This window comes from Pyxicephalus adspersus, chromosome 5, assembly GCF_032062135.1.
Source record: "Pyxicephalus adspersus chromosome 5, UCB_Pads_2.0, whole genome shotgun sequence".
In the NCBI taxonomy this organism is placed as follows: Eukaryota; Metazoa; Chordata; class Amphibia; order Anura; family Pyxicephalidae; genus Pyxicephalus; species Pyxicephalus adspersus.
The window spans coordinates 136,187,127-136,204,032 of NC_092862.1; the positions used below are offsets into that span (position 1 = coordinate 136,187,127).

A 16,906-nucleotide genomic window follows, 5' to 3' on the forward strand; every position below is an offset into this window, starting at 1 on the left:
ACAGCTCCGCTAGGGCTGCAGGAGCAATCAAGAAAGTGTAGTTGTTGGGTGCCGGTTATCTGAGTTCCGGATAACAGGGGTTCTACTATACATTTTTTCAGGTATCTTAGGTCTATTCTTGTGAGGCCACCCTTTCCCTATTCACCGTTTTTCCTCCTGGGGTAGGTGGATTCTAAGTGCTGCAAAGAGCTGTAGCTCCTAATAATTGCCCCATGCAGCATTTTCCCCTGCGTTCAGGGAAGGGCATGAAGCTTGTCACCCTGAGCTCAAAGGAAGTTAGCTGAATGATTCTCAGTGTCATTCATCCTGAATTGTTGGATGAGTCTCCAGGGTACATCATAGAGATAGATTGAGTATAAGAGCCTACATCTCAGGATCAGCTGAAAATTTAGACATGGTTTTGCATTCAAGCTAACCCATACCTATATACTAAGTGCTTTGTGGTAACAAGGACAATGTTAAGGACAATGTTTCTAGATTGCTTTGAGACCCTGTTTAGCTATTACTATATGGCCATGCCTGCAGGAGATCATCCCCCTTCTGCACAATGCATCTTGGTATAGAATGTTGTTGAAGACAATGCATTGAATGAATCTGTTATGTTAAAATTAAAGCCTTATAATACACCTGTAAATAAAATAATAATAAAAAAATATTCATTACTAATCCGGAATAAGGTAAAACCCTTAAAATCATGGTCCAAATTTCCAGTTTGCTTCAATAGGAGAAAAAAAAGACTTCCTGATGTCTATGAAATATCATCCATTATTAATACCCTACAATATTCATTCTTATAAATAAGAACTGCTTGTGTATTGCGAATTGAAAATAAAATTCAGCCCTTTTAATTTTTTTCTTTTTGATAGCAACCAGCTCCATGAAAGTTTATTTCACATTTATATAGCTGTTGCGTTTAGGAACCCTTTTTTTAAAGACTCTAAACCTCTTTTCCTAAAGTCTGTGCCTTCATGCCTTTTATGTTAGGCTTAGTACACACAAGCTGGCATTCACTTCATATCTGATTCATATTTTAACAAAAGGAATGAATCTAAAGGAAATCTAAAAGGAAATCAGCAAAATCAGAAGTGATTGAGTTTTGGGTTTTCTATATGTTGTAGATAAAGCGGACATGTTGGTAAATACTGAGTAAATGAATGTGAGGCATACCATGTGTACAAATGAATAATGAAATCATATTACAATTCCTTTTATGTCTTTGGAGGACATTTAGAAAAACAGAATTTTGTAAATTAGTATCCGTTTTAGTATCAGGTAGCAATTGGCCAAATGGTGGAGAGCAAAATTGGTAGAGTATCTGTTTTTGCATACTAAACCTTACCTATGTGTTCTTTCTTTCATTTCTTTATTTTTTCATGGTTTCCTACTTATCATAAAGATATATATATATATTTATGTATTTATTTTTTTAAAAAGGCTTCGTTTTCAGCTGAGTTTGGTCAAGCAGGCATAATTGTTATTCTGAACAGTAAGAAGACAACGCTAAAGAAAGTTATTTAAGACGTCATCCAGTTTCTATATTTTACCTTCTGTCTGTTTTTTCCTTTTAACTTATACTTGTTTTTCTTCTTCTCCTACAAGCCTCAGTGTTCATTATACTGTATATAACATATAATCCTCCCACAACCTGACTTCAATCTCTACAATATTCCTTTCGACAGAATGATATCGAAATAAAATGTACAAATGTTATCAGCCAGTTCTGTGTGCACTGTAAATATGGTCAAACCGTTAATTTATTTTTGACTTATCTGGCGAAACAGGCCTGTGACACTGTAAATATTTCCCTTTTCTTTTTTTCTTTATTAGGATAAGACTTCAATCATCGGAGAATGGAAATCATTGAAATGAAGATGTTTGCCTTATGGAATGGAGGAACCTTTTGGAGGTTGATCAGCATTCTGTTGATGTGAATTGGGAATGGAGAATTTGACAAGAAACTGTTTTCACCCAATAATTTGCTTCAAGCCTTGCACGCAATTTGCTACCTTGTGATTTATATGAAGATTAAAATGTAATATCTAGACAGCATATTTTTTTCTTAATTTTTCTCCCGCCCCCCAGTTCCGTTACTTTATCTACAGTAGAACACATATAGTAATTGGGAAACCTTTCCAGTTCTCTGTTCTAGAACTCAATGCATACCTTTTTTTTAATTTGACCGTTGAGTGGCAAGACTTTTCATATAGGAAAGAAAAGAGATTTTGTCATCTTGCAATAAAAAAGTAAGAAGCAAACATTTCATTTTTGAATCAATGGTCAAATTCTTACCAAGCGAACTTTGGCATTGCCGAATATCAAGGCCATGTTTGATAAATAGCAATATTTTGTTCAACGGATAAGGCCATTCTGTAAGGTCTTAAAAAAAAATTGATACATTTTGTATCATGAAGAAATTATAGATATTGTATTCATTACTGTTTTCCTAAATTGAAAAACCTACATAGTAAGGTATACGCTGTTGTGGGTTTTGTTTGCATTACTCAGATCACAACGCAATTTTTGAGAAACGTGCTTCATTTTTTTTCCTCACCATTCTTTGTAGATTTTGAAATATCAATTCTTATGTATCAATGATATATGAAGGAAACATTCTGAATTGTATGTAATCCATTAGGTAAAAAACAATTTGGAATAACCTGTAAATGATAAAAAGCATTAACAACATATGGGACAATTTGATCTTGGGTACTCGTGGGTAGAGCTTTGTGTTTTCTGAGCATGGTCTCCGAAATGAGGGAGTTCAAAACTTTTTTCAGCTTGGTCTGTGGGATTGCTTGATATCTCAGTTGTACTGTATTATGAAAAAGGTGAGTCTATTGCAGACAAATGACTGACATAATAAAAAAAGATCCCATATGGTGTAAAGGAGAGGATGTGAGTTTTGTGTTCCATGTTACAGCCAGGTCAATGATTCCTAAGTAATTGGTTCATCGGTGGTTTCAGATACTAAGGGGTTGACTTACTAAAGACATATGGTCTGCTCACAGCATGGATCATTACTCCCTTGTAAGGGATATATCACTTGGCTTAGATGACACTCTGCTGACTTTAGGTCCAATCATGTAGAAAAAAGTCATGTTTTATGTGATTGGGTATTCTTTGCAATGTAGATGATTTTCCCTGCAAGTAAGCCTAGTACATGTGGTGGAAAATCACTTTGCAAAGAATACCCAACTATGTGCAAAGAAATCTAAGCAAACAGGATTTTGCTTCATATGATTGGATAGTTGAAGTCAGGAAAGCATTCAACAAAAGTTGATCAGCATTCTGTTGATGTGAATTGGGAATGGAGAATTTGACAAGAAACTGTTTTACCCAATAATTTGCCTTAAACCTTGCACACAATTTGATACCTTTTGATTTATATGAAGATTAAAATGTAATATCTAAACAGCATATTTTTTCTTAATTTTTCTCTACCCCTCAGTTCTATTCCTTTATCTACAATATTTACACCTTACTTATTTAATAAATAATTGAAGTATCATTGCAATGGCATGAATCACATTGCCAAGTGAACAGCCTGTATCTCTTTTTAAACCAACCCCTAAATGTCTAAACGCTATTGGGGTTCAGTAAATGTTCATTGGATTTAATGGTGTTCTGTAAAGGTCACATTATCAGGGCTGTATATGACTTTGGCCTTCAAGGGCTGAAAATCTTTACATAAATTGCTTCTTAAAGCCCAACTCCCAGTTAAATCAGCAAAATACAGCAAAGTTGTACAGTTCATTTTCTTTGAAGGGTAGCCACAGTCTTAAATAGAAAAACATATTCCCTACCAACATGTTGTAGAAAAAGACCCTTGTGTGAAAGTGGCAATCTCTTTGAAAATATCTGTAATGCCCCCCTGCCAAACTGGAGCTGTCTTAGCAGTGAAAGTGAAAGTTACCTAATTGCAGATCCATAGGTCTCACACGGTAGGAGGTATGATTCTTCTTTAAATCAGTAAGAAACATTCTTTCTGTGCATCATGCAGGCAGATTAACAGGCTTTCCTACTCAGGCTGTGGCTGCTTTAAAATAAACTAACTGTAAGACTTTGCAGATCTTTTGTTTTGGTACATCTGGGATGTATTCAGTTCATGGAAGTTTATTTGGGCTTTTAACAAACTACATGTTAAATCCAAATAGTTTCCAGGTTTAAGGGCTCTAGTATAAAACTTTTTCTGGACGTTTACCAGTGCTGTGGTGCTTTCATCCTCCAATCTCATTCTCTGATTCGGTAGGGACCACCCAAAAGGATCCTTGTGAGTAAAGAGCGAGTCGCCAGTTAGCTCCCATCAGGAATACCAATATACCAAATAGCTCAGTGCTTCTTACCTTGGCCAATTATACAGATTGTTTATTGCAATCTGTGTCCCCATAGCATATTCTCCCTCAATTTCCATCTGGTGAAACTGTTGTCGCAGTTAGGGGGAGTAAGAGGAAATCTCTCTAACCAAGGGGGTTCTTATCCTTTTCCACTCTACTCACAACTTGAAAACATTTTAGCAGACTTACAGGTCTTATAATATACCTGTTGTGTTGCAAAATAATCAAACAGTAATTATAATTATTCTACACACTTTTTTTTTCATTTTATACATATAATTAAAATTAAAAAATGATCTGTCATATACATAAATATTATCGACCGTTTCATTTAATTAAATCCATACATGATTTCATTATATTTTAGTGTTTTTTCCTATTTGCTTTTTTTCCTAATTCTGCAACACTTTTTTTACACTTTTCGCTATTCATTGTAATACTGGAAGGACATTAAAAAAAGGTTTGTTTTAGAACATTTCCAATCAAAGTTATTCAATTTTATGTCTAAAGCTACGTACACACGTCAGATTTTTATCGCCCGATAATCGGCATCGGCCAATTATCGGGCGAAAATCTGCCGTGTGTACAGTCGGTGTCGTCCATCGTCGGACGACCGACCTGCCAGATCCACGGACGATGGACGACAGCCGATCCTAATGAAAGGGAAGGGGAGAGCGCGCAGCAGGGTGCCGCTCCATCGCTCTCCCCCTCCCCTCTCCATAGAGCATGAACGGTGCTGTATGTACAGCACCGTTCATGCATCGTGCACTCCCTTGTCGTTGGAAAGGATCGTGAAAGATCCTTTCCAACGACAAAAATTGCAAGTGTGTACGCAGCTTAAGAGTTTCATTCTGTTTAGATTTCATCTGTTTTGATACCAGTTACATTTTATGTATCATTTTATCAAAAATTTGCCATTTTTTAAGAAATGTGGTACTTTTTTACAATGCCCTGCTAGATCTGGATTACTCAGTAGGCACACCCATCATTTTATCCTGGGAATATAGTAATATAGTTATGTATGGGAAGTTGTCATAACCTTGAGAAGTAGAAATTCAGGTCTCAGCAAAAGTGCTATAAATTTGCAGAATTTTACTGAGTGCAGTCCATATACACATTTTGAATAAATGTATTGGTAACAAACCAACAAAATGTCCACTTATGAATGGAATCTATACAATATGGCCAAAACTGTATGAATGTTTCTCCAAATTCCAGTGAAGGGTGCGGATAATGCTGCATACAAAGACATTTTAGACAGTTTGCACATTCAACCTGGAACCTGAGTGGGGTGCAAAGCCCTAATCTCAACCCTACCTAACACCTTTGGGATGAGTTAGCTTTAGATGTGATCCAAAACTCATCCATCATCAGTACTTTGCCTTACAAATGCTCTTTGGATTGATTGGGCACAAATTCCCACAGGCACACTCCGAAAGGCCCTCCAAAATGTGGACGGCCCTCCATGGACAGAGGAAATATTAAGTGGGTTCATAGAGAGGCCAACCCTTGGTTTTGTAAACTTTTGTAGGTGGTTATATGTATAACCCCCCCTTTCTGCCCTCGAATGTTGGTGGTGCTTGTCAGTGCTGAAAATGGTAAGTTTTTTGTATTGCTGGGTTGCCCAATCAGGTATCTACCAACCTATAGCCATATAATGTACATGCCAATGAACTACAAACTGGACACCATAAGTACAGAAATAGTTAGGGAAAATGCACCTATTATTTGTCCCTAATAATATTTACATGATCCCGTCTCCATCTGTGCACCTGTACTTTGTAATCTTGGTTTGGGTTTGTGCCTTCAGATGCATGATCCAAATATTTCTGAGTTTTCCAAAACAAGCAGAATACACAGACATGATTCAACCCAAAGTTTGAAAAAGAGCCGTGGGCCCATTTCCAATGGGGTGGTAATGAACAAGTCCTTTTTTCATAAATAAATTACATGGATTATCCGTACAAATAGAACATCTTCCATGAGATTTGTGAGAACATTCCATTGCTAAATATATTGTATTTGGCTTTCTTTACTAAACTATTCAGATTAAAATATCATTTAGGTGAGTCTAAAACAGAGATGGGCTTTTTCTAGCATTTAGCCCTTTCCCTCATTATGTGACCTTTTTATTTACGTTAATGAAGTAAAGCCAAGGATTCTGAAGTTTAAATTTTCAGCTCTCCTAGAAATTAAAAGGCGAGCTAAGACTTCTCTATACCCCCTTGTATGTTGTCCTGGCAGTAAAAAGGTAAATTTCATTTTTTAAGAGAAAAGCCAATTTTGGGAATAAAAGTCATATGCTGATGGTCAAGAAAGCCAGTTGACTATTATTCATATTCTTAGTATATTTTTCTTGACATTTAAATGAGTCCTGTAATTTGGTTTTCATAGACGCCAAAGGGTCATAGGTAAGAAAACTATTTTTGGTCTGTAATATTATATATGGGCAAAGGATCTGTTATCTATTAGGGATGAGCCTCTGGCATTCTCGCCAAAATTTCCTCAAACTTCCAATGGTTTCGCAAATTTTCGGCGAACCGATTTCGCGAAACCATCGGAATAGGATATTAAAACAGAAGGATTCACAGGCCTGAATTACAGATCCAAATGCATCATTTGTAAGAGATACTTATATTACAATGTCAGGAGATTCTCCTGTTCTGGGCATCTTCTCAATGATTGCAGCTCTGGTTCATTGAGAAGAGTGTGCAATCCCCGGGGCACTAGAGGTTAATTAATCTCTAGTGCTCGGGGATTGCAGAGAATCCTCCGGTCCGGCGGGAGCTCAACCTCTCGGCGAATCAGAAGGCCATTCTCGCTTACATTTTCGGTAAGCGAGAAAGGCCCGATTCGCTGCAAGATCGAACTTAATATTCTCGCTCCCTCATCCCTATTATCTATTAGGCTTGGGTCCTAAAGAAAATGAAAGGCTAAAGTAAAAGGTTTTCTTTAAACAACAACCATACTCGCAACTGCTACTCACTCGCAAGTTTGTTCATCAGAACCCTGGGGAAATGGTGTTTCTTACAATGTTGGACCACTGAAAGTCTCCTTGTTTCTTCTAGGTTATTGATCTTGGTACTGAATGAGCAATCCCCAGGCCCAAGCAATTTCCCATAAAAGTGATGTAGTAGTTAACACCCTGAAAGACCCAACACAAGTGGACAAGAAACTTACCTAAAGGTTTAACTCCAGCTCTGATAGAATAGATTAGAAGGAAAGTATTTATCAAAGATTGGGAGGTAGTTCTTTTTAGGGATCATTCTGGAAAGCATGCATAAAAGCCTATACTCTAAATGTAGCCCCTAGAACCAATTTATTGGGGGTCAGTGGAAATAATGCCTTCCTCTAAAGTGGTGGGCAGAATACCACCTGCATAGATGTCTAAGCATAATCTGAGTCATGCAGCTGGCTCTATTAAGTGGTGTTGGCCCCAGATCTATGCAATTTCATCAAATGGGAGGTCCATGAGCCAGTTTGAGAACAACCAGCAATCTCTGGGGGAACTGTGGGAGTCCACAGAATCCTGGTTGAGAATGGCTGATAAAGGCCAGTTGTGGCCAACCTTTTGGAGCTTCCCGACCACTAAATTTACAGACTCCAGACCGTGCATGCTCACGGAGCCATTTGTCACTCAAAGGGAAAGAAACCCTAGAGTGATGTCATGATGACAGAACCCAGCCACTCTCTTATTGCGGGTCTGACACACAACCCACCCACCGCCCTGAGCATGTGATCTGTATGGGAGACATGGTCTGTGGCTCAGGCCAGTGTGCCTCACTAGTGGGGTCCTACTTCTAACCCCACTGGGGGGCTCAGACCACTGGCGACTGCTGATCTAAGCTGTGGTGTCCGCATCAGAACTTTGCAGGCATCATAAAATGAGGAGCCAGTCAGCCATATTTCAAGGAACCCCTCCCTGAAGGGGTTCCTGGTTAGGAATGCCTGCCATAGAAAACCAAAAGTTTAAATACCATTAGTAGAAAAAATCCTTTGGAATTATGGCTCTCAGCAGTTCCAGTCAACCAGATTTTAGATTTGTTGCTCAAATGGTCAATAAAACATTTATGATGGCTGCTTAGATAAGCTACTGTAATCACACCCTAAATATACCCCCATCATTTTCATATGAAATCCATTAGACTGGACAGACAACAGACCTGCTGTTTCATTTGCCCTCTAGAGGATACGGCATAGGAATACATTAGGGGTCCTGAACAGCAATAAAAAGGCCCTGTACTTTAAATGTCACTATCTTGATGAAAAATCCCTACCGCAATAAAGGCATAAAAGGTTACAGACATTGGAATACTTACCTTTCCCAAAATAATTTTAAAAGCTGACTTACCGGCTTTGGGCAATATTCACTTACCAAAAACCCCCTCAAGACCTGGAACATGGTCATGTGTCCAGCACGAGTAGAGAATGAAAAAATGTAGTGCAAATAATATTTATTTCTAACCTGTACCTATTATTCTTAATATTGAAGGGTTTTCCTAATGGAAATTTAGGTGTAAGGAATGGGTCACCTTAAGAATAGGGTTGGACTTAACCCTGGCCATGAATGGGGAAATTGATATTGAGGGGACTCTCTATCTAAGAAGCCCATGGAAACACCACAGTCTTATGTATGTGTCTGATTTTCATCAATATGTACCATTTAGACATTACTTTAGTGATCACATTCATTGTTTTAGGTATCATTAATCATTGTAGCCATTTTTTTTCCTTGATCCAGATGTAGATTGCCAACATTCTAATGAACTGCTGGCTGTATTTGGCCATATTTGCATTGGCAATTTATTCATAGTTCCCTGAGACATACTTGAAAGGCAATAGCATAACCCAAAGCAACCAATACAAGTTTAGTTGTTTTTTTCCAGAACTAAACTAACAGCAGAATTTAATTGGTTGCAATTGGAACGTCTCCTTTTTGATTTGCACTGTTTTATAATGCACACATTCCACTCTGCATGTAGATGTGGCCATGGTTAGAAAAATATTTGTACTGGACTTAGCTAAATTTTAACTTTTACAGCCTAATAAATAGCAAAATATACAAAGAACTAAATCCAGCTATCTAAATAAGTAGAACTTGTGTTGTGTGCTGCAATGACAAGCCTACAAGTCAGGTCTCTGCTCAGGTTATGAAAAACCTTACTGAAAAGGGCTAAGGACACATGGGAAGCTTTTATTACATTTTAATATTTTCAATTTAAAGAAGAACACTAGCCAAGATACAACCAGGCCATGAAAATAATGCAGGGAACAAAGTTTAGCTTCCCAGGGTTTTAGATTTTCCGCCAGGCTTTGCTGCCATACATAGCTTGCTCAGCTCCGGAAAACACTGTGTTGATATTAATCTGGTGTTCAGGGAACAAAGTGTGCCTGGGTATTCTTAATGTCACCCATATCATTCTTGATGCCAATATTGAAGCATTTACTATGCAGGTAATCCCTGGCCCGTGGGTGTTATGAAGCTTTTGCTATCTGTGTGGTCCCCAAACCTCCTTTGATTTTCCTACCCCCTGCCACCAACACTATGCACCCATTACCTCTATTCTCCCTCCACCCCCATCCCGCTCAATGCAAAGATATATGACTCTAAACACCACACAACCCTTAATGTATTTTAGGAAATGTCATCAAGAATTGATTTGGTGTTGTTCCCTTCTAGTTACTTTCACACATTTTGCTATCCTGAAGATCTGAGTGAAATCTTCAGTTCTTAGAAGGCCAGAATTCTCCAAGCTTTAAGTAATCTACTAAAACCCAACTTTAGGGTCCTTGAGGTTGCTTTACTAAAAGTATAGAGGCTATTCTCTTAACAAAGTGAATTATCCCCTTAAAAGGATATTTTGTTCAGCTAAGTGAATAAGAAACTTTGTTTTCTCTTTGTTTGCTCTTTTACTGCTGGTTAAGAATATGTAAAGTCCATACTGTCCCCAGCCTGGCCGCAGGTATATTTTACAGCATCTGGTATTACCTGAGCCAGATAAATACCAATCAATTATGTTTTTATTTTTATGATAAAGGCATCGTTATTCTCCAAATTGTCTGACACCTCCAAATTTTAATGTTTAGGATACTGATGGGAAAAAGTAGTTTGTATCTATCAGTTCCTAATTTGTGTGGCTTTCTTTTAGCTGCCCATTACACACAGTGCAGGTCCATCCAGAAGTAGCTTTGGCAGCAATCTTCTTTCCTGAATAGGTAACTTGTTTTTCTGCGATGGAACACATTTGTTACATTAAGTTTGGGTTTTTCTGAATTTTACAATTTTATCTTGACTGTGGTTCTTCTTTAAAACTTTTTTAACTTAAAGTTAAGGTTATGCAATATATTTTAGTATTTGGAGCATGCAATAGTGGTATCCTTTGTTTTTCCAAAATATGTTTTTTTTAGCCAAGGTTTTTAGAAGCTTAGCACTTTATAGCATCCTGCAGATTGTAGCATATGACATATAAGTGATTTTATGAATGCAAAGAAATGTATGAAATGAGAGGAATGTACATCTGGGAAATGATTAACCTGGTAATGCCATAAATAATTTAAACAGTTAAAAAAAAGATTTGTAATACTTCACATATCGCATAGCTTCAAATGTGTCAATTTTGTTGTTGTTGTAGCTAAGCTGATCTTATGAAACAGATGCAAGTTTTCAATTGACAACTTTGGCCTTGATGCTTATTGTCGAAATCTGGACAGCAAAATTAAAGTAATGAAAACGCATCGTTCAAAGCCTGTATTGGTTTACATTGGTATTTGTAACGTATAGATCAATTATATATTGTTGAAGCCACATACTAAAATTTACCTTTATACCCTAAAACATGGACAATTTTGACATATGCATGGTGACATATGCATTGGGCGGAATTCTTCTTTTGTCATTAGGTGCCTCAGCTGATAGTTTGCTCAGCTACAAGAAGACAAAAAGCTATACAACCGGCACTCCAGATAAAGTTGTCAAGTTAGACTTTTATGTTTCCAAAGACAACTTGGCTGCAAGGACAGTTATGGTTTCGAAACACTTAACATGTGATGGTCAAACTACTTCAGAATACAAAAACAAATGATATCTAGCTAAGATTTTATTGTCACAGATAAGGAACCTTTAAGCCATTTAGGCCGTGTGATCTATGAGTAAGCGAGTAGGTCATATGGCTCAACATAACCAATCAAAGGAATGAATACTTTTAGGGTTTTCTCCAAGTGGCAATAAAATAAAACTTTTCTAATCTGCAGGATAGTTTAAAGGATAACTGCTCGTTTTCAGGTATTGGCTTCATTCGTGTAATTATTTTGATGACATGTTGGTAGCAAAGGTTTTAGAATTGCCTGGTCCTGGTCCTGGTCCTGCAGATCCTGGTCCTGGTCCTGCAGATGGTGAAATCTGTCCCAGTCCTTTGGATAAGGGCAGTGAGGAATATCTGTAGAGAGTTTTATACAGTAAGTCCCTCACACATGGTGTATCGCCCTACAAGTCCTCATCTAACAGGCTGGAGACAGTGCAAGTCATATGTAGGGATAAGCAAAATTGAAATCAATGGAGAAAAAAAAAATGTGGGTTTTAAAGCACAATATAAAGTAAATGGAAAATTTGGCACCGACCTTTAAAGATAATTCAATACTTATCTTTATGGTTGTTTATTTGTTCTTTTGTTGAGCTTCATGCACCACTGCTCTCCATACCATTGAATCACATGGTGCCATGGTACTTCTCCTATGGTGTCTACAGTCCACCATAACCAGCGGAAGGAACCATGGTACCCGGCATGGGGAACGCTATCAAAAAACCTTGTAATGATCTTTAGCAGCAAAGCATGGAGCCCTGCAGGAGAGCAGTGTCTGTAGACCAACAACTGGAAAGATGAGTCTTCTTTCACAAGATTCAGTCAGCTTCAGATGACTTATAAGTGTTTTTTGTTTTTTTTTTATAGAATTTTTTTTTATGCATTTAGAAAGTATTACAATGGCAACTGTTATGCTTTGATCATCCACAAAGCTATAAAGTTGCAATGTTATCACTAGCAGTAGGCTTTGTTAAAGACAAAGAATTGGCACTGGAAAACAAAGTCAATTGGTTGTTTCTTCAAGTAAATACACCTAAGCAGTCCACAAGATCTGGTTGAAAAACTGGTAATTTTACAGCAAAATTAAGTTCCTATCCTGTGGCCACTTAGTAATTCTTCTGTGACCTGGGGGCGCCCAAAAATCATTACTTGGAGTGGCAACATTTATTGGTAAGGAGGTCTGTGGTGTTCACATGCCAATGTGAATTTTTACCTTGCAAGGGATATTTCACTATGTCTAGTGAATGTGGTGCTTGAACTAAAAATTGAAACACATACCCAATCACAATACCCAAACAAAAGAATACCCAATCATGTGCAAGGAATATAAGAAAAGGAATTTTTGCACATGGTTGTATGGCTAAAGTCTCAACCAGAGCTCCCCTTGCAATAAAATAATTTACTTTCCTATGTGAACAGCCATTAATTTCCTTTAATTGAACCCCTATCTGAAACCCTCCAGAGAGTCTACAATTAAAGACCCCTATACCTAGTAAGTTGACCACCACCTCTGTACATCAACCATAAGGCTAGCCAACTAATTCCTAAATTGCCTTTACTGCATACAAGTTAATGTTTTATATTTACACAAGTGTAGCCGATACCGGCCAATGCCAGGAGCTCCCAAATCTGCAGTTATCCTGTAGATTTTTATATTCATGAAGCAGCAGACAGGCACCAATGTACATCATTTATATTGCATCTGAATCTTGAATAAATGCATAAAAGCAATGCTTGTGATACAGAACTGAGACAATGTTATGTTTTTATGTGGACATGCACATTGATTTCTAGTTGCATATCAGAAATGATGATCTATGAGAGATACTTTGTTTTTTAAGATGTATATTAGGAATTTTTTTCTGGAATGGAAACTGAAAGAAGCTTATGGGTGCTCCCTAAATATATCTATCATTTCACCTGTAGTATTCTCTGCTGCCATTACAAGGGGAGCAGATATGAACTGCTGATGAATGTGATGTACTTGATATGAATGCTTCTCTGTGTTTTGCATTTAATATGTTTCCTAGGATGCACTCTTATATAAAACATTTACGATCTTGATGTCTTGATGCTGTATCCACCATGGGCAGCAGACATTGGGACATTTTTTTATTGAGTATGCCTGCCTGTTCAGTCCAGGGGTTCTCAAACTGATTTCTTTGTATACATAGCAGGTGAGTAAGGGGTACAAGAAGCAAATACAACACATGGTAACCTGTTCTAACAAAACATAAATTGTTTGTCATTTTTCTGAAGAAAACTGTGACTATGGGTCACCTAACTCTAATACAGTCCTTTCTTTTGTACACCTTTCTCAACTGGTATTTTGGTTATGGATAGGCACTGATGGGTTGAATCATAGAGTAGATTGGGTTATCTCCAGGAGACTCCAATGGTGAGATTTTTTTTCTTTCTTCTTTTGTGTCTTGGCCTTGTTGTCTGCAACTCCATAATAAAGGTTTCATTCATTGATGGACTACTTATTACTGTTTCCTTCTGTTGGGGCCCAAATCAGACCTTTCCACTGCATTGGTGGTAAGGCAGACCATCTTACTATGAATAGAGCTTTAGAAGGGAGTTACACCAACAATTGGCTTGGTCATGGACAAAACTGGAAATTTCTAATGGGAAAATAGATTTGCTTATAATGGAAAGTTCACTCGATTTTTGACTATATATGAACATGTGACATCTCTATCCTTTATGTGGGACATCATTGCCCTCACAAGGATTAATATAAGGAGATATTCTATTAGGTAATTGATATCACAGGGAACATGGATGCTCATAAAGCATTTCAGTTCATAAAAATGGAATCCTCGTTGGGTTCTACAGAGTATCCATATTCTAAAGCTGAGGGGTTTGGAAATGGTTTGGTTAACTAGCCAGTTCACATGAGTTCTGACTTGTGAATGGATTTGCACATTCCTACAGGGAAGACTTCACCAAGGGTGCCAAGAGGCAGCAGAATCCGTTATGTGATTTGGCAGTCTGGCCATCACACAACAGTTAAAAAATGGTATTTGGGTGGCATGTGCCTTTAGAAAAACCCAGTTGTCTTGCTAACCAAAAAAAGTTATTTGCATTTATGGTATTGTTGACAAGCCAAAGATTGCTTACCCCTTGACTGGATTATGAAAGCAGTGTGATGATGATGATGTCACTACTGTTATGGTGAATGTGTCAGTACCATGTAACTGATAGCTCCACTTGATTTGTACACTCTCCAATGGTTGTGATTACTGTGGTTGCCCAAAGACATAAACTGTACGTGTCCTCTTGTGGAGGTTGCCATTCTGAATGTCAAGTGATAGATGTTAGTAAGCTAAACTCTTCACCGCTGAAGCTGTTAAGGAGTCCCACTTGGAACTGAGATCTTAATTCTGTATTGCAAAGAATGTATTTGAGAATGTTAGACTTTAATTTTTAAAATTGTTGCAGCTTAGTGTATGGGATAGTATCTCTGGGGAAATTCATCCAATCCCAAAATATCATTAGGGCTCACTTGATCTTTCAATAGGACTGAGGTCACTCAGGACATGCACCTCCAAAAAGCTACTACTTAGGACAATGCTAGTCCTTTAATAGGTTCCATCCCACCCATGTTCATGCAAAACCCAACCCAACATTGCTTTTATTGTCATATTTAACCCCAATGACTTCACCAAGACCAATGGAATGTCTCCACAGACAGCAATTAACTCTGACAAAGGTTCTAACTCCTTACCTACTCTATCAATATCTAGCAAAATTACTTTCCCAGAACTGGGTTACAGTATATCCCCACACCCTCTTCCTCCAAAGTGGTGTCCATTCTTTCTGCACTTTTTTAAATGGCTTCCTCCATAAGGAGACACGTATATTTGAATATGTACAGCATCCGCAGCCATGAAAGTTTGAGAACCACTGTCTTGGTATGTAACGATACACTTTTTTCTTCATGGTCTTGTAGGTAGCACAGTATATTGTTGCTTTACTTGTTACAATGTGTATTTTGTGCATATAAATAAAGGTGTAATTGTGCCTCACCTGTAACCGTTTTCTTGTATTATGGTATAAATAAAGTGAACCGGAACTGATGCATTTTTCATTGGCTTGTTCTGCATTAAAGGGGTGCTTGTCATTACCTCTGACTCATTCAGCTAGGTTTTGAATAGACTTCGCATAGACAGCAGGGGGGCAGTCCATTAGTAGGTTCATTAATATGATTAACAGAACAGATTTTGCAGTATCTGTTGGGATGTGGGAGTCGAGCAATTCTTACATGATTATTACAAGGATTTTGAGGATGAGGAAGCTTGGTCAGGCATATAAACAAAGCTTCAAATCCCTTCCATATATAAACCCTATGAAATGTACAGCACTGCGAAATTTGTTGGCGCTATATAAATACTGTCTAATAATAATATTACATCGTGTAGGTCAAAGTTGGTGAACCCCATGAACATCAAATTTACTTTCTTATGTTTCAAGTGAAGCATTCTTCAATCGAGGTTCTTCCAAACCCTGGCAATTTTTGGTTCCAATATGACTGTGCCCCTGTGCTCCAAAATGTCAGGGGTTCATGGGTTTGATGTGGAGGAACTCAAAGCAGATCCTTGACCTCAAGCATATGAGACTCATTTGAGATAAATTGGGATACCATTGATTATGAGGCAGGCCTTCTCATCCAGCATTAGTATCTGACTTCACAATATGGCTGAATTGGCACACATTATGACAGACATTCCAAAATCTTATTAAAAGCTTTTCCAAAAGAGGGGAGATGCAAAGGTAAATGACTCTATTAAAGCCTGGGACTTTGGAATGAATTGTTCAACAAGCTCATGTAGGTGTAATGATTAGGCACCCACAAACTGTTGGATAACTGTAGAATAAAAGAATGTATAGTGGAGATCTCTAGCAAATATTTATCCATATTTGTTGTGTCAAAGATGGTTAGATCCCCTACAGGTAATTAGGATAGCCATGCTTCTGGAAATAAAAAAGGACGTAAGGTAAAGATGCAGCAAGATGAAAAATTGTAAAACAATAATAAAAAAAAGGGAAAGAAAATAATAATGGTAATAAAAAATTAAAATATACCACTATTTGTGCAAATGACCCACATTTCCAAATAGGTGGTACCTGGTGATCTTTAATACATGAAAATTGTTATGCTTGTATATCTAGAATTAATAAATAAATGTTATGTGCCTCCTTGACTCCTGTGGTTCCCACCTGGAAGAATTGTCTACAAAGTGTCTGTTAGCCATATCAGCCAAAAGACAGTTCCCATATCTTTAACTCAAATATCAATTTTCTGTATGGAAACAATAAACCAGCATGCCTAAACAGGGCAGTAAATGAGCTTATTGCAATCTCAATTAATTGAAATGCATATCTGAAAAGCGTGAAAAGCTGCAAAAATCAATGAACACTAAAGATAGCCTGTACGTCAATATATGTAAGAGAGGGCAGCGATTATCTGTCGCAGTTAATTTGCTGCCA

General features: G+C 37.6%; 1 protein-coding gene across 6 annotated transcripts in view; it reads left to right on the forward strand.

Annotated features, from left to right (window-relative positions):
- CDK14 (cyclin dependent kinase 14) overlaps positions 1–15,495 on the forward strand; it is a 272,155-nt gene extending 256,660 nt beyond the window's left edge. For all 6 annotated transcript variants that reach the window (XM_072412822.1, XM_072412821.1, XM_072412827.1 and 3 more), the window contains one exon: positions 1,828–15,495. The gene's annotated coding sequence lies outside the window, so the exon portion shown is untranslated. The remainder of the gene's footprint in view (positions 1–1,827) is intronic.
- The last annotated feature ends 1,411 nt before the right edge of the window (positions 15,496–16,906 follow it).